Source organism: Mercenaria mercenaria, chromosome 11, assembly GCF_021730395.1.
Source record: "Mercenaria mercenaria strain notata chromosome 11, MADL_Memer_1, whole genome shotgun sequence".
Lineage (NCBI taxonomy): Eukaryota > Metazoa > Mollusca > Bivalvia > Venerida > Veneridae > Mercenaria > Mercenaria mercenaria.
In genome coordinates this window covers 866,063-891,763 of record NC_069371.1, presented here as the reverse complement: position 1 = coordinate 891,763, position 25,701 = coordinate 866,063, and the positions used below count along the sequence as shown (strand labels likewise).

At 37.0% G+C, this 25,701-nt stretch overlaps 1 long non-coding RNA gene across 1 annotated transcript; it reads left to right on the top strand.

Annotated features, from left to right (window-relative positions):
- The first annotated feature begins 591 nt into the window (after positions 1-591).
- On the top strand, positions 592-25,526 carry LOC128546968 (uncharacterized). Its single transcript, XR_008366226.1, has 3 exons — positions 592-1,112; positions 2,503-2,592; positions 25,281-25,526. It is a non-coding gene; the product is annotated as an uncharacterized LOC128546968 (long non-coding RNA).
- Positions 25,527-25,701: the final 175 nt, after the last annotated feature.

The following is a 25,701-nucleotide window of genomic DNA, read 5'->3' as shown; positions in this document are numbered from 1 at the left end:
ATGCAACCAGGTAATTATAAATCATATATATGATAAAATGACCATTATATATGATAAAATAAAGATTGATAAAAAGTAAAATAACCAAATAAAATACAGTTTGTAAATAATGGTTATAGTACTGAAAAGTATCAAATGTTGAGGATCTGTATGTTGTGTGTATGAATGTTATTAGCTCGACTATTCGAAGAATAACTAGAGCTATCCTACTCATTACGGCGTATAAGAATTAAAAATCTTCTTTTCTGAAAGTTCAAGGCCTAGGACTTTAATATTTTGTGTGTAGCATTGCCTAGTGAATCTCTTAACAAAAGGACCAGACAACTCTATCAAGCATTTTGACTGAATTATGGCCCCTTTTCGACTTAGAATAAATGTTAAAGTTTGCGTACCACCCCAAATATTTTCAAAGTCCATTGAGATATTGCTTTGATATTTTGCATACTTGTTTACCATCATGACCCCATTCTGTCAACAGGACCAGACAACTCTATCAAGCATTTTGACTGAATTATGGCCACTTTTTGACTTAGAATAAATGTTAAAGTTTGCATACCAACCCAAATATTTTCAAAGTCCATTAAGATATTGCTTTGATATTTTGCATACTTGTTAACCATCATGACCCCAGTCTGTAAAAAGGAGGAGGCAACTCTATCAAGCATTTTGACTGAATTATGGTCCCTTTTCGACTTAGAATAAATGTTAAAGTTTGCGCACCACCCCAAATATTTTCAAAGTCCATTGAGATATTGCTTTCATATTTTGCATACTTGTTTACCATTATGACCCCTGTCTGTAAAAAGGAGGAGGCAACTCTATCAAGCATTTTGACTGAATTATGGCCCCTTTTCGACTTAGAATATGCTTATTGTAATGTTATACTTTTACTCATAGCTTATATTATACTATCAAGCACTGAAAATAGTTGAGCGCGCTGTCCACTGACAGCTCTTGTTTATTACTGTTGTTGTACTTCTATTTTTAATGTCATTTGTTGGCTTGTGTTTTCAGGAAAAGATGTTACAGCCAGTGTATGAAGACTGAACTTTTGGTACGGTCACAGGTGCTCTTGAAAAGACTGATGGCCTGGCAGCATAAACTATTCTATGGTAAATAGGGCCTGACATAATTTGTGTTATGTTTTCAGCTTTTCATACGCCCGTCTCTGGACAAATCTTGAGACCACATTTATGAGCTCTCTTCATGAAACATGGTCACAATCATTTTAATCTTGATGATTTCTAGGTCAAGTTCAAAACTGGGTCATGTGGGTTAAAAAATTAAGTCAAATGAAAGGAAAAGCTTGGCCATATTTATGACCATAATCTTCATGAAACTTGGAAAGAATGTTTATCTTGATGATCCCTAGGCCAAGTTTGAAACTGGGTAATATGGGATCTAAACAAAGGGTCACCACTCAAAGGAAAAGCTTGTTAATACTGTAGAGGCAACATTTATGACCTTATCTTTATGACACTTGGTCAGATTGTTTATCTTGAATATTCCAAGGCCAAGATGTGGATTCAAAACTAAGTCACTTATTCAGATCAAAGGAAAAGCTTGTTAATACTTTAGAGTCCACATTTATGACCCTATATTTATTAAACTTGTTCAACATGTTTATCTTGATGATCCCTAAGCCAGTTTTGAGTCATGTGGGGGTCAAAACTAGGTCACCTGCACATTCAAAGGAAAGACTTATTAACACTGTAGAGGCAGCATTTAGGACCCTATCTTCATGAAACTTGGTCAGAATGTTTATCTTGATGATCCCTAAGCCAGGCAATTGTTTGAAACAGGGTCATTTGGGGTAAAAAACTAGGTCACACACTCGGATCAAAGGAACACTTGATAACATTCAAGGGGCAACATTTATTACCCTATTGTCATGAAAGTTGATCAGACTGTTTATCTTGGTGATCCTTTATGTCAAGTTCAAACCTGGGGCATGTGGGGTCAAAAACTAGTTAAAGTGCTCAAATTACAAGTTTATTCAAATCATGACCCCTGGGGTCACATAGATAAAGTACCAGGTAGTAGTAAACTTAAAATCTTCTTCTACCACAGGGCACAGACCTTACATATATTGCATTTAGCATATTTAACGGGTGAACAATACAGGGTCATCATGACCCTCTTGTTGGGAATATTTTAAGTATCGATCGTATGGGACAGCACAGCAGACCATGTAATGGTCAGGTAGATAAATTTTAAAGATGTTCGTTTATCAAATATTCCTGTGTTTTGAAGATACACTCCTAAACCTTAATTAATAAGCACATTTCTGTTTGTTAACATTATCAGTGTGATAAGAAATAACTTCAAACATTTTATTTCACTATATTTTAGCTGAATTAAATGAAAACTTAACAGTTTCATGACTGTAATGAAAGATGTTTAGGTCACTACTTGGCTGTTTTCAATGAAAATTTTGTTAAATTTACAAAAGGCAGCAATGATATGGAACAATGCCTGTAAATTAGTTTTTTATTTCAATAGGTTATAGGGGCAATGTCTTTAAACATAAGCATGCTGTTGTGGAGTGAAAGTGCACAAACCATTGATAACCCTTTGGAGAATCAGTACCAGGTAATGAGCAAATCAAAACAATAGTCTAAACGTTTCAGTGAAAAACAATATAATGAATTATAGTGCAGGCTGTCAATCTGAATTCAGGGTTAAAACTATCTGGCTAGTAAAAGGCCTTGCTCAATTTTCTATTGGCAAATTACATTCCACAATTGTCAATCTATTTAGCTTGACTATTCAAAGAATAGGTAGAGCTGTTGGACTTACCCATGCGTAAGCCAGTATCTCAGTACCCATCAAGGGAATGGATTGAAATTCACACACGTTCACTGTGATGATCTGACATAAAGTGCACAGGTTCTATAACTCTACTTTGTATTTTTAGCTCACCTGTCACAAAGTGACAAGGTGAGCTTTTGTGATCACCCTTCGTCCGTCGTCTGTGCGTCCGTCAACAATTTCTTGTCTGCACGATAGTGGTTTCATTATTGATTGTATTAGTCCCCTACTGGTTGAAAACCAGTTTCGGGGACTGTAGGAATGCGCTTTTCCGTCATTCTGTCATTCCGTCATTCCGTCATTCCGCAATTTCGTGTCCGGTCCATAACTCTTTTATCCATGAAGGGATTTTAATATTACTTGGCACAAATGTTTCCCATGATGAGACGACGTGTCATGTGCAAAACCCGGACCCCTAGCTTAAAGGTCAAGGTCACAATTGGAGGTCAAACAATTGGAGGTCAAATGTCAGCAGGGCTTTTTTCCTGTCCGGTCCATAACTCTCCCATCCATGAAGGGATTTTAATATCACTTGGCACAATTGTACCTCATAATAACATGATGTGTCATGCATAACTTTGAGACCCCTGGCTCAAAGGTCAAGGTCACACTTAGCAGTCAAATGTTAACATGCATGAACAGGGTCTGTTTCGTGTCCGGTCCATAACTTTTTCATCCATGAAGGGATTTTAATATTACTTGGCACAATTGTTCCCCATGATGAGACGACGTGTCGTGCGCAAAACCCGCACCCCTAGCTTAAAGGTCAAGGTCACAATTTGAGGTCAAATGTCAATAGGGCTTTTTTCCTGTCCGGTCCATAATTCTACCATCTATGAAGGGATTTTAATATCAATTGGCACAATTGTACCTCATAATAAGACGATGTGTCGTGTACAACTTTCAGACCCCTAGCTCAAAGGTCAAGGTCACACTTAGCAGTCAAATGTTAACATGGCATTGAACATGGTCTGTTTCCTGTCTGGTCCATAACTCTGTCATTCATTAAGGGATTTCAATATTACTTAGCACAGGTATTCCCCATGAGACAACATGTCATGCGCAAATGCCGGAGCCCTTGCTCAAAGGTCAAGGTCACCATTGGGGGTCAAATGTCAATAGGGATTTTTTCCTGTCCGGTCCATAACTCTGCCATCCATGAAGGGATTTTGATACTACTTAGCACAAATGTGCCTAATGATGAGGCAACATGTCATGCGCAAAACCCAGACCCCTAGCTCAAAGGTCAAGGTCACAATTGGAGGCCAAAGGTCAATAAGGTTTTTTACCTGTCCGGTCCAGAACTTTGTCATCCATAAAGGGATTACAATATTACTTGGCATAAATGTTTCCCATGATGAGACGACGTGTCATGCGCAACACCCAGAACCCTAGCTTAAAGGTCAAGGTCACACTTTGAAATCAAATGTCAATAGTATTTTTTTCCTGTCCGGTGTATAACTTTGTCATGCAAAACAGGATTGAAATATCAGTTGGCACAAACATTTCCCTGGATGAGACAAGATGTTGTGCCAAAGCCCCGGCTCAAAGTCTAAGGTCAAGGTCATACTTAGAGGTTAAAGTTCAAATTCAAGAATGACTTTGTCTGGAGCATTTCTTCTTCATGCATGGAGGGATTTTGATGTAACTTGGCAGAAATGTTCACCACTATGAGGCACACTTTATTTTTAGAATTATGTCCCTTTGGTGTTACTATAAATAGATTATATTGTAACTTTTTTATTACTGGCCGTAGGGAAAAATTGAATCCACTTTCTGTGGTACAACATGCACGGTACATCCAAATTTTAGGTGTATTTTGATCTATCTCTACCTGGTAAAGAGTTTCTTGTGGACTTATATTTTATAGAGTTATATTATATTGTATATATAGTACAATATTGTTTATACATCATTGACAGATATCAGTTCATTATGTTATACTGCAGAAGAGAAAATTAGGTCCTTCCAGTAGGGGACTTTGTATTGCATGGCAAAACTTCATTCACTTGTTGTAACCAAACTTGCACACAACTTGTATCACCATAAGATGTCGGTTCCTTTCTTGAACTGGCCAGATCCCGTTATGGGTTCCAGAGTTATGGCCCCTGAAAGGGCCGAAAATAGCTATTTTGACCTTGTCTGCACAATAGCAGCTTCATTTATGATTTGATTTTAAACAAACTTGCACAAAACTTGTGTCACCATAAGATCACGGTTCCTTTCTTGAACTGATGAGATTCCTTTATGGGTTCCAGAGTTATGGCCCCTGAAAGGGCCAGAATTAGCTATTTTGACCTTGTCTGCACAATAGCAGCTTCATTTATGATTTGAATTTAATCAAACTTGCACAAAACTTGTGTCACCATAAGATCTCGGTTCCTTTGTTGAACTGGCCAGATCCCGTAATGGAGTCCAGAGTTATGGTCCCTGAATGGGCCAAAATTAGCTATTTTGACCTTGTCTGTACAATTCAGCTTTATTTATGATTTGATTTTAACCAAACTTGCACACAACTTGTATCACAATAAGATCTTGCTTCCTTTCTAGAACTTGCCAGATTCCTTCTTGGGTTCAAGAGTTATGGCCCCTTAAAAGTCCAAAAATCGGCTATTTTGGCTTTTGCAGCCATATAGATACTTCATTTATGGTTTTATTTGATACAAACTTCCAAAATATCTTCAACAACAATAAATCTTGGATTCCATGACAAATCAGATCCAGTCGTAGGTTCCAGAGTTATTTTATATCTGATTACCTCCCCTGATTGTAATCAAAATGGATTTATATCAGTAAGTCCTTATAGGACTTATTTGAAATTTCATTATTGTTATTAGTTGGATTGAGACAATCAGGGTAGATAACTATGGACTGATTTTATGTCAAATTACCTCCCTTTATTTCAAATTAAAACGGGTATATCTCCGTAACTAATGAAGATACTGATCTGAAATTTCATTTATGCCAACATATCTATTTGGCAGATCCTTCTTTTGTTCACTTACAATATTTTTTTTAATAACTTCCCTTTTACGTTACTATAAATAGCTTATTTTTAGTAACTTTTTTATTATTGGCCATAGGGAAAAACCGAGACCACTTTTCTGTGGTACAACATGGATGGTACCTCCAATTTTTAGGTTTTTTTTTGACATATCTATACCTTGTAAGAATTTTTTTCTTCATTTTGGTTAAATTTCTTCCCTTTGTTGTTCCTGTCCTTTGGATTTAGATATTTTTTCTGAGGACCTTCTTGTCCTCAAGTGCAATGATAACAGGTGAGCAATATAGGGCCATCATGGCCCTCTTGTTCAAAATATTATACCCCTATTCCAACTTTGCAGTTTCTTGGGTTTTGTATGTAAACTAGTCTCTTAGTACCCACTAGTTGGAATCATGGATTGAAACATAACACAAATTTCCACTGTTATAAGCTGATATGCATTGCACAGGTTCCATAACCCTGTTTTGCAATTTTACAAAATGTTGCCTCTTTTTCGATTTCAATATTCAATTGACAAGATTGTTGAATACTAGTAGTCGAGCGTTCCTGTCTTCCGACAGCTTTTGTTAAGGTTAGGTCTTTTCTTTGCTGTGATATGAATGCATTGTCGGCTTGTTGGTATATATTGCAAATGTGGCTGTGCTATCCTTAAACTTGGACACTATGTTAATGATCATAATATCTTAGCAAATTTCATTTTCAATTAAATATATGCGCTTTTCACCATACACATAATATAACTAGGTTATATTAGAATTTCAAAGTTGTAAACTGATTAAATATTTACGTATATATACAGTATGATAATACGATTTTTTATGATTTTATATTTTTAGATGTCTTTTCAAATGTTTGCCATTCGGAAGGTTTTTTTTGACTGAGCAGTGTCAAACAGTCTTCGGATCCTAGAGAATCAGTTCCTCCAAATGAAAAAATGACCACAGTCATAAAAATTATGGCCAGAGATACTTCATGGAAGAGAGATAACATGACAGTACAAAACAGGTACAGTATATAAAGTATAGGATGGCAATCATTTTCTATACACCTTTTCATAGTTCATAATGGGTTTCTTTTATTATACCCTGCCGAAGGCGGAAGTATATAGTTTTGGCTTTGGCAGACCATCTTTTCAGCCGTCCTTCCATAGTCATTTCTCGTAGTATAAAATGTGGTAGAACTGTTAACTGCTATAAAGAAATAGGTTCCTGCAAGTTTCAGTTGCATTATTTGAGGAAGCCAAGATTTATAGCCCTTTGAACTTGTATCTACATGTATATATAGAACAGTCCATACTAAAGTTTAGGTCAATTTTACAACTAGGTCATCAGCTGTTAAGCACAAGGCCACTAACTCAAATCATATAAAAAAACTATTTATCCATGAACCATTGAAGATACCAAATTTTCTACACGAACAATATAAAACCTTGTCAGAATGCTTGTCTTTAAAAAGTCTAGAAAACATTGGTTATCAATTGTTCAAGCAATAGAAAAATCTTGTATATACGCTAGAGGACATTTACTTGGTCTGTAGATGAAATATAGCTATAATGTTAGTCTTAATGGTCACTTAGTCAAGTCAAAGAAAAACCTTGTTAGCACTCCAAATACCATACCTGATCCATAGGAAACCTGGTCAGAATGTTAGCTTTTAATAAGAAATCAAGATTATGATAAAAAAATTGCATCTCTGGATAAGATCGTAGGACAAACATGTTTTCAATCATCTGACCACATTTTCCGAGTGATCTACATGACATTTTGTCAGAATGTTTTTCTTTATATGATGAAACTTAGTCAATTGGGGATCCTATAATAAGTTACAGGAACAGTTGTCTGATATACCTGAAATCTTGTTGGAATGTTGGTCAAAATAAATTAAATGGTAGTTGCAAAACTTTGTCACCTTGGCATAAAATCTAGGTCATTTGGTAAAATAATAGAAAATCTTTACCAATAACATTTAGAAATCGCATTTTGGAATGAATTTTCATTAAACTTTTATTGTCCATCAAGTTTTTCACCAATTTATTTCATCTACACGACATGCAGAGCGAGCAACCCATGACCAAGGTCAAGGTCACACTTTGGGGCAAGTAGCTTAAACTCGTGTGCACCACATATCTAAACTATTTGTAAGATTTTTAGCTCACCTTAGCACAAAGTGCTTAAGGTGAACTATTGTGATCTCCCTGTGTCATCGTCATCAACAATTTGCCTGTATACACTTTAGTGGTTACAGTTTCAATCACATCTTAATGAAACTTGGTCAGTCTGTTACCCTTAATAAAATCTCAGACAAGGTTATTACCGGGTCATGTGGGCCAAAAATTAGGTCACACGGTCAGTAGTTGTAAACCCTTGTTTTAACACTCAATGGGGCACATTTTGTACCAAACCTTTATGAAACTTTGGTCAGGATGTTTGTCTCTATAAAATCTAGACAAGTTACCTGATTTCAAATACTAGGTCATTAGGGAAAATCATACAAAAATCTTGTAAACACTTTAGAGGCCACATCCTGATTTTCTTAAACCTAAGAATATTTGATTTTGTCAAATCTAGACCAAGTCTCAAATAGATTACAAAAGGTTTAAAAGTAGGACAGTAGCAGAAATCATAGAAAAACTTTGTTAATACTATAGGCAACATCTTCTGAATGAGACAAAGTGGCATGCGCAAAAACCTGGGCACTTAGCTGAAAGGTCAAAGTCACACTTAGAAGTCAAAGGCCAAAAGGGCTTTTTTCCCTGTCCAGTCTGTAACTCAAAAATCCTTTAAGGGTTTTTATTTTAAAATTACTTGGCACAAATGTTTACCACCATAAGACAGAGTGTGCAAGAACCAGGTCCCTAGGTCAAAGGTCAAGGTCACATATAGAGGCCAAATGTCAGATACAAGAATGACTTTGTCTGGGGCATTTCTTTTTCATGCACGGAGGGATTTTAATGTAACTTAGCTCAATGTTCATCACTATGAGACGGATTGTCATGCGCAAGAACCAGGTCCCTAGGCCTAACATCAAGGTCACACTTAGAGGTCAGATGTCAAATTGAAGAATGACTTTGTCCAGAGCATTTCTTCTTCATGCCTTGAGGGATTTTGATGTAACTTAGCACAAGTTGTCACCACAATGAGCAGCCTTGTAAGCTCACCTGAGCAATGCTTAGGTGAGTTATTGTGATCACTCAATGTCTGTCGTCTGTCTGTCAACATTGAGCTTGTGAATGCTGTAGAGGCTGTATTTTTCAATTTAACTTCATGAAATTTTGTCAAACTGATTGCCTTGATACAATCTAGGTTTTGTTTGAAAATGGGTCATCTGGGGTAAAAAACTAGGTCACTAGGTCAAATCATAGAAAAACCTTAAGTAATCAATAAGGACTGCATTTTACACCTGATCTTCATGAAATTTGATCAGAATTTTGTCTGGATGAAATCTAGGTCAGGTTCGAAATGGGTCATCTGGGGTCAAAAACTAGATCACCAGGTCAAATAAACAAGTGATTTGAAAAACAGCTTGAAATACCTTGGCAGAAACATGTAATTCTTGTTAGAGGGTCACCTGGGAAACATTTCTGGACACGTTTTATGAAACTTAATTTGAATTTAGATCACCATAATGTAATTGAGCACACACAATTTCGTCCGAACCGGTACCCCTTTACTAACTTCAGAGTTATTGCCCTTTAATTGTTTAAAAATCCACAGATTTGTACAACAAACCATCCAATTGGTTGAATTTCATTAAACTTCTTTTATTTTTTCCATGAACATTTATTATAAACATGTGAAGTTGTGTACCCACACCTGGTCATCCCCTTGCCTTGGTCACCCCCCACCCACCCAAAAAAAATATTTTTTTTTCATTCCTTATTTTAATTTTGAGTTCACCTGTCACGAAGTGACAAGGTGAGCTATTATGACCGCTTGATGTGCGTCATCAGTCGTGCGTCGTCCGTCAACAATTTCTAAAAAAATCTACTTCTTGTAAACCCAGAGCTTTTTATCAGGAAATCGGGAAGAGCCCTTGGCCTTTCAAATTGGGAAATTTATGCGCGACAGTTGTCCATTTTGGGAAAAATAATCAGCCACAAGTAAACACCGAAAGACAAATTAAATTTATCTCCCCTGAAACACTGAATAAATTCCAGGCCATAAAACATAACAGATTAGACTTGTAATGTGTCACACATGGTTCTGAGCACTGTTATGCTCCAGAGCAACAAAATGTCAATATAGTTCATTTTAATCGACCTGGAAGGCGTGGTTTCCCAACAGTCCACTGCATTATTGTGCAAGATATGCATTATATTCGGCAACCTGATTTCTTATTCACTAGCCATCTACCCTACACTGTAACCATCGTAGCTCTACCCATTTTGCTCGTTTTATGAGATTACCATTATTTGCATAAGCCAGAGATTAACTCCACCCCACCATGTCAAATAAAACACACTATACCAGACAAAAGCTTCTTCTTAAAAAACTAAAATGTGAACAAAATCTTAACCATCTGTTGGCATGATTTTGGGAACTCTTACCTTGAATTTTGGGAAATATCTTTGCCATAGTTGGGAAAAAATAGTATATTTTTGGATTGGGAAGAGGCCTTACATAGGCCTCTGTTATATAAGGATGAAAAGCCCTGAAACCACTGGGCAGAATTACACCAAACTTCAAAGGAATGATCCTTGGGTGGCTCCCTTTAAAAATTGTTCAAAGAATTGAATTCCATGCAGAACTCTGGTTGCCATGGCAACCGAAAGGAAAAACTTTTAAAATCTTCTTGTCCAAAACCACAGGGCCTAGGGCTTTGATATCTGGTGTGTAGCATTATCTAGTGGTCCTCTACCAAAATTGTTTAAATTATCCCCCTAGGGTCAAATATGGCCCCGCCCCAGGAGTTACATTGTTTATATAGACTTATATATAGACTTATATAGGGAAAACTTTGAAAATCTTCTTGTACAAAACCACATGGCCTAGGGCTTTGATATTTGGTATGTAGCATCAGCTAGTTGTCCTCTACCAAGATAGTTCAAATTATCCCTCTAGGGTCAAATATGGCCTCGCCCCGGGGATCCCAAGTTTTACATAGACATATGGGAAAAAAAGTTTAAAAATCTTCTTGTCTGAAACCACAACACTTAGACCTTTGATATTTGGTTTGTAGCATTGTCTTATGGTCCTCAACCAAAATTATTCAAATTGTACCCCTTGGGTGAAAAGAGGCTCTGCTCTGGGGGTCCCAAGTTTTATACAGGAAAAAGCTTTAAAAATCTTCTTGTCTGAAACCATACGACCTAGGCTTTTGATATTTGGTATGATGCATTGTCTACCAAAATTGTTCAAATTGTGCCCCTGGGGTTAAAAGAAGCCCCGCCCTGGGGTCACTAAGTTATTATGTGAGTTATATAGGAAAAATACTTAAAAAATCATCTGATCCTATTTCCACGACTGTTTAATTATAATTACCTGATGGCCCCAAGTAATATGATGTCACTTGACTATGACCTTGACCTACTGACCTACTTTCTTGTTTTTTAAGATACAGCTTTGAAATTTTAATGACATACACAGTTTTCACACAAATTGTAAAACTGAATTTCATTGACCATGAATGTGACCTACTGACTTTCTTAATATTTTATCATCATTTTGACATTTAAAACATGTAGCTCTGACATATTACTCAGGTGAGCGATCCAGGGTCATCATGACCCTCTTGTTTTTTCAAACCTTCCATGAATATTTATCAACATGCAATGTTGTACCATTCCCCCAACCTCACTACTCCACCCAGTCATGCCCACCACCCCGATCATGCATCCCCCCAACATTTGTTTTTTATTATGTCCCCCTTCGAAGAAGTTTTGAGGTCAGTATGTCAAAGGTCAGGGTCACAGTGACCACGAACAGTAACGGTTTCCGGATGATAACTCAAGAATGCTTGGGCATAGGATCATGAAAGTTGATAGGGAGGTTGGTCATGACCAGCAGATGATTCCTATTGAATTTGAGGTCAGTATGTCAAAGATCAAGGTCACAGTGACCACGAACAGTTAAATGGTTTCCGGATGATAACTCAAGATTGCTTGGGTCTAGGATCCTGAAAGTTGATAGGGAGGATGTTCATTACCAGCAGATGACCCCTGTTGATTTTGAGGTCATTAGGTCAAATTTCAAGGTCACATTGGCCAGGAAAAGTTCAACGGTTCTGAACAAAAACTTGGCTTAGGCCAAGGATCATGAAAGATGATAGAGAGGTTTATCATGACCAGCAGATGACCCCTATAGATTTTGAGGTCAGTAGGTCAAAGGTCAAGGTTACAGTTACCCAGAACATTTAAACCTTTTCCAGACAATAACTTGAGAACGTTTGGGCCTAGGATCATGGAACTTGATAGGGAGGTTGGTCATGACCAGTAGATGACCCCTGTAGGTTTTGAGATCAGTAGGCCAAAGGTTATGGTCAGATTGACCCGTAACAGTTAAACCCTTTCCGGACGATACCTTGAGAACGCTTGGGCCTAGGATCACGAAACTTAATAGGGAGGTTGATCATGACCAGCAGATGACCCCTGTTGATTTTTTTAGGTCAATAGGTTAAAGGTCAAGGTGACGTCAGATTGAACCAGAACAGTGAGCATATCTGTTTGTTGTGCAATTACTGAATGCATGAAGGGGGGCATTTCGTGTTCGACGAGCTCTTGTTTCATTTTTAATTTTCCATCCATATTTATAATCAACATGTTATGTTTTTTACCCTCACCTGGTCTCCCCGCCATCCCCCAAAAATAAATAAAAAAAATCCATTCCTTTTTAGCTTGTCTAAATTAAGCAGCGCTTTCTACATTCTGATTGGCTCTTGGTCTTGGTCTCGCATGATTTTGCACACAGTAACTCAAATAGAAACTGGAAACATGAAATAGTTTGGCCGCCGACAAAAATGAGAGTTGGTCTATGGATCGCGGGGTCTCGAGTTCAATCTCTGGGTGGGGCGTATGTTCTCTGTGATGATTTGATAAAAGACATTGTGTCTGAAATCATTCGTCCTCCACCTCTGATAACTCATGTGGGGAAGTTGGCAGTTACTTGCGGAGAACAGGTTTGTACTGGTATAGAATCCAGGAAGACTGGTTAGGTTAACTGCCCGCAGTTACATGACTGAAATACTGTTGAAAAACGACATTAAACCAAAAGCAAACTAACAAATATAAGAAACACTGAAAATTTTCTTCTGTGAATCATCAATAGCTAGACCCTTGATATTTTGCCTGTGTTATCAGATTTGTAATTTCCGTAGTAATTATTCAAATTATTGCCCTAGGTTCAAAAATGTGCGTGACATGTATATAATATACCGGTAGGCTAACAAAGAAGAAAACTAACTCTGCTTTTACAGACACACTTGAAGCCTTGTACACAGGTGAACGCTTTAGCGTCAATGAACCTCTTGTATTTGTAATTATCTGGATTTAAGTTTATATGGTAATTAGGAACGTTAATGATTTCACAGAATAAACTGATTCCTTTGCATGCTAGTAAAGACCTGTTACAATTTATTTTTTATAGGCAGCTGAGCGTGCAGGTCAGAACATGTTAGATGCCCTCACTGTCATGACAGAGGAAGCTGGCGGCCTCGAGTCCTCGAGTCCTCGACAAGATTGAGGGATTACAGAACCAGGAGAACGAGACTGTGTACAAGGCAGCACTAGAACTCACTGGAAAAATTACTTTGGTGGAGATGTAAGATATACAATGAATCTTGATACGTTGAAATATTTGGTTAAGAAATGTTTTTAGTACTTTAATGATGTTTCAGCAGGGCTGGGGATCGTGGGGACAGACTTCTGGTTTCCTGTTTTTCTGACTGCCAGTCCATCCAAGCAAAGTGGGATCAAGTGATAACTTTAAAGGTGCAAGATATTTTTTCATAGAATTTGGTAAATGGATAGATAGATGGCAGTACGGAGAATATGTGCATTATTTCTGTTTTGTTAATCCCCCGCCACGAGTGGTGAGGGTTATAGGAATGATCTCCATCCGTCCTTCCGTAACATTTTGTGTCCGATCTGTATCTCCTAAACACCTTGTAGGATTTTCATGACACTTGGGTCAAATGATCACCTCATCAAGACGATGTGCAGAACCCTTGAGTAAGCCATGTCGGCTTAAGGTCAAAGTCACAACTCAAGGTAAAAGTTTTGAGCCTTTCACTTTGTGTCCGCCCTGTATCTCCTAAACCCCTTGAAGGATAATCATGAAACAAGAATCAAATGATCACCTCATCAAAATGATGTGCAGAACCCAAGAGTCAGCCATGTCGGTTCAACGTCAAGGTCACAACTCAAGGTCAAAGGTTTGAGCCTTCCGGGCCATTTCGTGTGGGTTTTTATGCCCCCACTTTGGGGCAGGGGGCATATAGATTTGCCTTTGTCTGTCCGTCCGTCCGTCCTTCCGTCCAAAAATGTTGTGTCGCGCCTTCCTCCAAAAGTATTTGACGTAGAGTCACAAAACTTTACAGGAATGTTGGTCAGCATGTGGGGTTGTGCACCTGGGGTTTGGCGTCCGGATTCATTCAGTCGTGTAGGAGTTATGGCCCCTGACTTAGTTAAAAATTGGTCATTTAATGTTGTGTCGCGCGTAGCTCCAAAGGTGTTTGACCTAGAGTCACCAAAGTTTACAGGAATGTTGGTCAGCATGTGCAGTTGTGCACCTGGGGTTTCGCGTCCGGATTAATTCAGTATTGTAGGAGTTATCGCCCCTGACCTAGGAAAAAGTTTGTGTCCTTTGTAATTTAGTGGGGGCGGGCATCTGTGTCCTATGGACACATTTCCAGTTTCGATTTGTTTTGGGAATGTAGCCTAGACCCCCAATATTGGGAATTTTGACGCGTAAATGTTCCATATTGGGAAATAGTCAGTCCCATATAGGATATAGTAAGGATGTGTTTAAGCACTTTCTCATACACTTGTTTCACAATTTGTACAACCTCTTTAACTCTTTAAAAAGGCAACTCTATCAAGCATTTTGACTGAATTATGGCCCCTGTTCGACTTAGAATAGGCTTATTGTAATGTTAAAGTTGGCCAAGTTCGATAGCTAGCCAAATAAGTCCAAGTATTTTAGAGTTACGGCCCTTGAATTACCGAATAAATGTTAAAGTTTGCGTACCACCCCAAATATTTTCAAAGTCCATTGAGATATTGCTTTCATATTTTGCATACTTGTTTACCATCATGACCCCAGTCTGCAAAAAGGAGGAGACAACTATATCAAGCATTTTGACTGAATTATGGCCCCTTTTCGACTTAGAATTAATGTTAAAGTTTGCGTACCACCCCAAATATTTTCAAAGTCCATTGAGATATTGCTTTCATATTTTGCATACTTGTTTACCATCATGACCACAGGCTGTAAAAAGGAGGAGGCAACTCTATCAAGCATTTTGACTGAATTATGGTCCCTTTTCTACTTAGAAAAAATGTTAAAGTTTGCATACCACCCCAAATATTTTCAAAGTCCATTGAGATATTGCTTTCATATTTTGCATACTTGTTTACCATCATTATTATTATACCAGATTTATATAGCGCCCTTTTCATGATCAATTTCACGTTCAAAGGTGCTTTACATAGTTCAAATGCAGCCACACAGGGCGCATAATTCATCCTCTACTAGTACAGACACAGAGCGATCTGACCAGAGGGACAGAGTGAGACAAAGCCCTCACGACAGAGAGATCAGAAATCAGATACAGGCTTGTGCGGCTAACTTAGCCTAGCTCGTTGTGAATAGACAGCCTGGTTCTTTAACGTGCCCAGTGTATAGCACTGATACACGCAAGGATTGCCTGGGCTCCTGACCAGTACACCTCTAGTTGGGTGGGAAACACTGAAAAGCGTTTCTGAAAATTCCCGAGTAGCTGCCGGGGATCGAACCCCCGACCTCAGGATTGGAAGGTCAGTGTGCAAACCACTGAGCTATCCGTCCACCACCATTATGACCCCAGTCTGTAAAAAGGAGGAGGCAACTCTATCAAGCATTTTGACTGAATTATGGCCCCTTTTCGACTTAGAATAGGCTGATTGTAATGTTAAAGGTGGCCAAGTTCGATAACTAGCCAAATAGGTCCAAGCATTTAGGAGTAACGGCCCTTGAATTACCGAAAAATCAGCCTTTTTACTCTTGTTTAGCAGGGCTCTCGTTTGCTTTTTGGGACTGTGGCCAGGGTCCATGCAAGTCGGGGATGGGTGGGGGGGGGGGGGGCGGGTTCTGTAGGTTTTTGTATATACAAATTTTAATCCAAGTGTTTTGTTATAACATATTGTATGTTTAGTACAATATTGTTTACACATTATTGACAGGTATCAGTTCATTATAATATACTGCGGTAGAGAATATTAGGTGCCTTCCAGTAAGGGAATTTGTATTGCATGGCAATTATAACTTCATTCATTTGTTCTCATAGTAGGGTATTAAAACAAAGCACTAGAAGTTAACAACTGCAGGGGCAGATCCAGGATTGTTTTCCAGGGTGGGAGGGGAGGTCTCCCTCCTGTTGTGATTTTAAAGGAATTTGTTCAAGATTGTCATAATTTTTCTATGTTACTAGATCTTTTCTTAAAAAAATACCAGGCTTGAAGTTGCCATTTGTATGAGGATTTCTGTACTAGTGAAATTTAGTCATAGAAAAAGTGCTGTTAAATGTGGGTCCAGACCATTCTGTAAAATCATTAATATACAGAGGGGAGTAATTTGCTAAAATGCTTTCTTAGTTTAATAAATCTATAAAATTAGAAATCCAAATGATCCTAACAACAAAGAAAAATCCCTATTCTGTTTTTTTTTGGTCCAAACTACAGAACTTTATGTCCATGAAATAAAATGATTTCACAGTATTATTTTGAAATTTGTTTTCCACGTTAATACTGAACAACTTACTAAAGATTTGCTGAATAATAAAAGGAGTTGGTTTTTCAACCATACACAAAAAATATCTACTCTTTACCACACTAAACAGAAGCCAGTTTAACCTCCTTTTTCTATCACGGATTAACGGATAATCAATAAAAGGTATATGGCTGAAAACAGTGATAAGCCTCTTTAATGATCTGAACATGGGGTGTTGGTTATTTTGTGATTACATACACACACTTGTGTTACAAATATTTTAGTATTTTCTGTAAGTTTGACATAATGAGTAACAGTGTTTTATTAAATTAAATTAAGTGCATATTTTTTTTTTAGTTTTAGTTTGAAAGGTTTTAGAATTATTGTTATAAATGTCTGTGCTAGATACTTTCTTTAGCCTTTTGCTTACATAGTACACTAATAATGGAGTCTCATAGAAACTTCATTGAATCAACAAATTTAAAGAGATGCTTGGACTGTGGGAGTCTATGTAATTCATTGAGAATTGTGATGCACTTAGTATACCAGAAATATAAACTAGTATTTTTATTTAAGGGGCCAATACTGTCAACAATAAATGTTTAACTTTAGGTATATGGGCTACTGGGCCCCTGCTAATTTATATCCTTGTATACTATTCAAGGGCGTACCCAGGGCGATCTGAATTATACGTGCATGAAAAGGTGTTGGTGTTGGAGGGGGTGTCCCCCTCTTTCCGGTGGGGATATAGGGGACCTTCTCTAGAAAATATTTGAAATATTGACTTCATTTGATGCAGTCTTGGCTGCTTTTTAGGGCAGTAATTTGACAAAATATTATACACATGTGCGTATTGTGCGTAACAGTGTTACGCCCTTGCTATTACATAGAATTTTCACAATATAGCTGACTTTGATGTTTATAGATTTCTTCTGTTTTTCAGGATATTCATTCACAAAATACAAATGTAAAATGGAATTATAACTCAGGCAAGATGAAGCAAACAGACTAGCTATGAAAGCTGTACCTAAGGTAGGTCTTAATAACTAAGCCATACAGTTAATCAGAAATCTGTTATTAGAATTAACATATCAACCTTCAGTGCCACTGATCTCCTTACTTCATTTAAAATTATAAATTTACTTTATATCATCTGCATTTTAATCATGCAGAACATGACTTCAAGGTAGTTACCTTGCAAAAAATGGGATTAATGCTGTCAGATTCTGCCTCTGGGTTGATTTTAAGCCAGGAGCATATCATTGTACTGCACCTTCCTTGTTTTGATTTTAATATCAAAAAACAGTCTACAAAATAATGAACATACACACTAAACACAGTTACATTTGATTAAAAAAAACGTTTCATTAAAGAAATAATATATTCATTAGTGATTCGTCGCTGAATAAATCATTGTTTGAAGTTCAGATGCAAAGGAAATATATCACGAGAGCGCATCCCGAGTGATATAATAATACGCATCTGAACGACAAACAATGACTTTATTCAAGAGCAAATCACTAAATGAGATATATTATTTCGATTCTAATACGTTACCAGCTGTTTTCAGCCTTCTTTGTTTAATAGGAAAATGAACCGAATCGTGTTAGAATATTAATTAAAAAATTCAATGGATTTTACTGTCCAATTCACTTATTGATATATATATATATATTGATATATTTCATTATCAGGTTTACATCTTTTATTTGTATATTTCAGTGTCACAGATCATTTCAAGGACGTATAGTGACTTAGGAATGTTCTGTTACTACTATATGGATCTTCAGGTATGTGTTTTGCTCACCTGAGCACGAGGCCACATTTATGACCCTATCTTCATGAAACTTGGTCTGAACGTTTATCTGTATGATTTCTAGGCCAATTTGAAACTTGATCATGTGGGGTCTTAACCTAGGTCACCCACTCAAATCAAAAGAATGTTTGTTAACATTTTAGAGGCCACATTTATGACACTATCTTCATGAAAGTTGATCTTAATGTTTATCTTCATGATTTCTAGGTCAAATTTGAATCTGGGTCATGTGGGTAACTAGGTAATATCCTCAAATCACATGTAAAGCTTATTAACACTCGACTAGAGGCCACATTTAGTTAGAAATTTTTTCTGACATAAACTTACCCACTATAATATGTAAGCTACTGTGAGTTGAATTAGTGAATCTTACATGTATTGCTTTTTATGTTCCCCGAAGGGCGAGGATATAGTTGTCCCCTTGTCCGTCCGTCCATCCATCCATCACACTTTTGTACGGAGTATAACATGAAAAGTATTAATGGCATTTGATTGAATATTCATTTAGAGGCCATTGAGACAAAGTGCATTGTCAAAGAATCATATCTACCCTACCTAGTTTTTTAATTATCTCCCTTTAGTGGCATTTCATTGAAACTTTACAAAATGATAGAGGTCATTGACGGGAAGTGCAGTTTCAAATAACCATAACTCTACTTTACCTAGTGTTTGAATTATCTCCCTTAATTAAACAAAATAAGGGTTAACACTTCTGTCCGTAGTATAACTTGAAAAGTATCAATGGCATTTGATTGAAACTTCACATAATCATAGCTCTAGGCCATTTAGACAAAGTGCAGCATCAAAGAGTCTTAACTCTGCCTTACCGAGTTTTTAAATGATTTCCCTTTATTATACAAAATAAGGCTTGTCCAGAGTGTTACTTTTAAGTATATAGAAAACTATCTTGTTTGAAACTTCTAAAATTGTTAAATCATCACAATAGGCTAGCCCCAACATGTTTTAGCTGTGAAACTCAGGTGAACAATCAAAGGCAGTTATTGCCCTTTTGTTTCATATGTTGCAAAAAGAATGGTTATGCTTGTATTTATTTTACTTCTTGTTGTTTTCACAGGGAGTCGTGCACCATGTGAACAGTGATGTTGAAAAGTTCTGAGCCTGCTATCGTAACAGTCGAGGCAAGTCAAAAAGAGCGAACAAGAGTTAGATATTTTGTCTGACATGGACTTACCTACTATAATATGTAAGCTTCTTTGAGTGGAATTAGTGAATCTTACATGTATATAGAGAATAATAGGTTAGTGCCGTAGATGAGAAAGTTTATCTTGCGAGGTGGAGGAGGTTATCGGGTGAGCCGAGCCAGATAAACTTTCTCCATCTTAGGCACTAACCTATTATTAGTCCCCTACTGGTTGAAAACCAGTTTTGGGGACTATAGGAATGCACTTTTCCGTCATTCCGCAATTTCGTGTCCGGTCCATAACTCTTTTATCCATGAAGGGATTTTATTATTACTTGGCACAAATGTTCCCCATGATGAGACGACGTGTCATGTGCAAAACCCGGACCCCTAGCTTAAAGGTCAAGGTCACAATTGGAGGTCAAAGGTCAACAGGGCTTTTTTCCTGTCCGGTCCATAACTCTCCCATCCATGAAGGGATTTTAATATCACTTGGCACAATTGTACCTCATAATAAGACGAAGTGTCATGCACAACTTTCAGTCCCCTAGCTCAAAGGTCAAGGTCACACTTAGTAGTCAAATGTTAACATGGCATGAACAGGGTCTGTTTCGTGTCCGGTCCATAACTCTTTCATCCATGAAGGGATTTTATTATTACTTGACACAAATGTTCCCCATGATGTGGCAACGTGTCATGCTCAAAACCCGGACCCTAACTCAAAGGTCAAGGTCACAATTGGAGGTCAAAGGTCAACAGGGCTTTTTTCCTGTCCGGTCCATAACTCTCCCATCCATGAAGGGATTTTAATATCACTTGGCAAAATTGTACGTCATAATAAGACGATGTGTCATGCACAACTTTCAGACCCCTAGCTCAAAGGTCAAGGTCACACTTAGTAGTCAGATGTTAACATGGCATGAACAGGGTCAATTTCGTGTCCGGTCCATAACTCTGTCATTCATTAAGGGATTTCAATATTACTTGGCACAGATGTTCTCCATGATGAGACAACGTGTCATGCGCAAATCCCGGAGCCCTTGCTCAAAGGTCAAGGTCATATTTAGAGGTCAAAGGTCTAATTCAAGAATGACTTTGTCTGGAGCATTTCTTCTTTATGCATGGGGGGATTTTAGAGTAACTTGGCACAAATGTTCACCACCATGAGACAAATTGTCTTGCGCCAGAACCAGGTCGCTAGGTCTAAGGTCAAGGTCATACTTAGAGGTCAAATGTCAAATTCAAGAATGACTTTGTCCAGAGCATTTCTTCTTCATGCATGGAGAGATTTTGATGTAACTTGGCACAAATGTTCACCACCATGAGTCACACTTTTTTTAGAATTACGTCCCTTTGTTGTTACTATAAATAGATTACATTGTAACATTTTAATTACTGGCCGTAGGGAAAAATCGAGACCACTTTTCTGTGGTACAACATGCTTGTGACATCCAATATTTAGGTGTATTTTGATCTATCTCTACCTGGTAAAGATTTTCTTTTGTCTTACATTTTATAGATTTTTTTTTTTTTTTTTTTTTGATTAATTTCACTTTGTTGTTACTATAAATAACTTTTATGATAACTTTTTGTATAATAGGCCAAAAAAATTCCAAATGAAAACAACTGTACGTTTTTATATATGCACATTTTACTCCAAGTGCTTTGTTATATTATATTGTATATATAGTACAATATTGTTTATACATCATTGACAGATATCAGTTTATTATGTTATACTGCAGTAGAGAAAATCAGGTGCCTTCCAGTAGGGGACTTTGTATTGCATGGCAATACTTCATTCACTTGTTCTATTTATCTTGTCATTATTTCATTTTTTGATATTTAGTAATTTATTTTACAAAAATTAGTGTGCGACAACCGTTTTAATGACGTCATATTCGTAATGACGTCACTTATATAATGACGTAACAACCGACAAAATCGCAATAACTTCTTCGTTTTTGAATAAAAACTCATTATTTGAACACTCATTTTCTTAGTTCGGACATTTCCAACACAACGGTGATGGTTTCAATGCAAAATTTCTTATGACAACAGTATCATAAGGTCACATGATCAACTGACCGTATATCACTGGTCACGTGTCAACTGACAGTATATCAAGAAAGATATACGGCACCCTGATATCGGGTCGAAAATACTGCAAGTGACAGGATAATGTTTTTTATGCTCCCCGAAGGGCGTGGATATGGTTGCTGCTTTGACCATCCTTCCATCCGTCCATCACACTTTTGTCCGGAGTATAACTTGAAAAGTATTAATGGCATTTGATTGAACATTCACTTAGAGGCCATTGAGACAAAGTGCACCATCAAAGAATCATAACTCTACCTTACCTAGTTATACGCCTGAAGGGACGTATTATGTTATGACGCTGGTGTCCGTCCATGCGTCCGTTAGCAATTTCGTGACCGCTGTATAACTTTTCAACCCCTTGAAGGATTTCAAGGATACTTTGCTTAAATGTTCACCACATCGAGACGACATGCAGAGCGCATGTTTCGGATAACTTGCTTCAGGGTCAAGGTCACAGGGGTCAAAGGTCATATGACTTTGTTTCGTGTCGGCTCTGTTACTCTTGAACCACCTGAAGGATTTTAAGACTTGGCACAAACGTTCACCACATTGAGATGATGTGCAGAGCGCATGTTTCGGATGGCTTGCGTAAAGGTCAAACTAAGGGGTCAAAAGTCATTTGACTTTTTTTCATGTGTATATTGCACTGCATTGCGGTGCTCTTGTTTTTATTTGGCAGATCCATTTTTTGTTCACTTTCAATAATATTTTATTGAATTACTTCCCTTCTGTGTTACTATAAATAGCTTATTTTATAACCTTTTTATTATTGGTCATAGGGAAAACCCAAGACCACTTTTCTGTGGTACAACATGGATGGTACCTCCAAGTTTTTGTGGACTTATAATTTTTTTCTGTCGACTTATAATTTTTTTTTTTAATTTGTTCCCTTTGTTCTTCCTGTCCTTTGGGCTTCAACAGTTAAATTCTTTTTATTGTGCTCCCATTCTCCTATTATATAGCCCTTCGGGCGTATATTGCCCCGCTTAGTATAGCTCTTGTTTTTAAATGATCTCCCTTTATTACATAAAATAAGGCTTGTCCGGAGCATTACTTGAAAATTATTAAAAAATGGCATTTCATTGAAACTTCACGAAATGATAGAGACCATTGACGGGAAGTGCAGTACATGTCAAAGAACCATGACTCTACTTTACCTAGTTTTTGACCTAGTTTTTGAAATATCTCCCTTTATAGTACATTTCATTGAAACTTCACAAAAGGATAGAGGCTATTGACGGAAGTGCAGTGTCAAAGAATCAGAACTCTTCCTTATCAAGTTTTTGAATTACCTCCTTTTATTCAATGTTCTTCTTTTTATTAGATCTCCATTTTTATAACTCACCTGTCACATAGTTGACCTTTTGTGATTGCCCGTCATTTTCTTGTGAACACGATAGAGACCACATTTTACAATCGATTTTAAACTTGAACGAAACTTTTATTTGCATAATATCTCTGTTCCTTTTGAAAACTGGTCAGACCCCATCATGGGTTCCAGAATTATGGCTCCTTAAAGGGCCAAAATTTGCTTTTTGGCTTGTGAACACGATAGAGACAACATTTTGCAATTGACTTAATCAAACTTGCACGCAACTTGTGTTGGCGTAATATCTTTGTTCTTTTTGAAAACTGGCCAGATCCCATCATGGGTTCCATAATTATATGGTCCCTTAAAGAGCCAAAATTTGCTATTTTGGTTTTTGCAGCCATCTTCATTTATGGTTTGATTTGATACAAACTTGTAAATTATCTTCAATAACAATAAATCTTGGATTCCATGATGAATCTGTCGGATCTAATCATAGTTTCCAGAGTTACAGCCCCTGAAAGAGCCAAAATTTGTTAATTTTTACCTTGTGAACATGATAGAAGTGACATTTTATATTTGATTTTAACCACACTTACACACAAGTTAAGACTCAATATCTCGGTTCCTTTCGAGAACCAGCTAGATAATGTCATGGGTTCTAGAGTTACTGTCCCTGAAAGAGGCAAAATTTTCATTTTTGGCCCTTTCAGCCATATAGAGGTTACATTTATGCTTTGATTTGATACAAACTTGAACAGAATGATTATCTTGATAATCTCCAGGTCAGCACTGAAACTGGGCCATGTCGGGTCCAAACCTAGGTCATCAGGACAAATCAAAGGAAAAGCTTGTTAACACTCTTGAGGCATCTATTACATTTTACCTACTGACTTAGATTAAGGGCATATTACACTCGAAACAATATATAGCAAAATCGTGTTTTACTAAAATTGATACACTCATAATCACTCGTACGTCGCGATAATAATTCACTTGGGCTACGATCTCGTGAAAGTCACAAGAAGTTGTTTGATGATGGAAGTATCTGTGATCATTTAGTATTTCCAGTGGTTCAGAAAAGGGTTATCTTGGGTCAAAAACTAGGTCACTAGGTCAAATAAAAGAAAAACCTTGTGTATGCGATAGAGGCTATATTTTTTCAATTGATCTGCATGAATTTTAGTCAGAATGATTATCTTAATAACATCTAGGTTAATTTCGAAAATGGGTTATCTGGGGTCAAAAAGTAGGTCACCAGATCAAATCAAAGAAAAACCTTGTGTATGCGATAGAGGCTGTATTTTTCAACTAATCTACATGAAATTTTGTCAGAATGATAACCTTGATGAAATCTAGGCCAAGTTATCTGAGGACAGAGGTAAAAAACTAGGTGACTATGTCAAATCAAAGACAAACCTTGTGTATGCGACAGAGGCTGTATTTTTCAATTGATCTTCATGAGTTTTGGTCAGAATGATTGCCTTGATAAAATCTAAGTCAAGTTTGAAGATGGGTCATCCAGGGTCAAAAACTAGGTCACTGTGTCAAATCAAAGAAAAACCTTGTGTATGCAATAGGGGCTGCATTTTATAACGGATCTTCATGAAATTTAATCAGAATGTTTGTCTATATAAAATCTAAGTGAAATTTGAATACTGGTCATCTAGGGTAAAAAAACTAAGTCACCCGGTCAAATCAAAGAAAAGCCTTCTGTATGCAATAGAGACTGTATTTTTCATTTGATCTTCATGAAATTTGGTCAGAATGATAGCCTTGATGAAATTACGGTCAAATTCGGATGTAGGTCATCTTGGCTCAAAAACTAGGTCACTAGGTCAAATTGAAGGAAATACTTGTTTACACTTGAGAGACCACATTTTTGGTCCAATTCTAATGAAATTGGTCAGAATATTTGTTTCCATGAAATCATTAAGTCAAACATGTTTACACTGTTATGATATGTTTCTCAGGTGAGCGACCTTGGCCCTCTTTTTTTTAAGTCTTTTAATTGATGTAACTGTCAGGTTTACATTTTTTAGTTAACATTGTTACATGAACAAATACCTGAAATTTACCTTGTTTTCATCCTTTGCATTAATTTTGCAACACCATTTGAGAATGATTTTACTAGTATATGGTATATGATATATCTTAACTAACATCACTCATTCCATTTTCCTCTTTTTATAATACAGGTGTGGCAAGAAGTTTGAAATCAAAGTCACAAGAAGTTGTTTGATGATGGAAGTATCTGTGATCATTTAGTATTTCCAGTGGTTCAGAGGAACAGATTACACTCAGTTAAAACTAAATGTGATATTTATCTATTTGTGAATGAACAAGGACTTAATGAGGATAAAATGTTAAGAAGACAAACCTGATGCAGCAACAATTTTGTGACAGTATCAGTGTAATATTTAACCATGTACAACTGTTTTTCATTATAAAAATGCAGTAAAAGGTAATACAATGTTAAAACTGCTTTATACTTTTTATGCGAGGGAATATGTTGTATATGGTCACTATAGAGGTTTTTCCATTTTATGAAATAATATTGTGGATGACCCGATGAAGAATATATTGACCAAATCTGTCATGTTGACCATAATGTTCCGT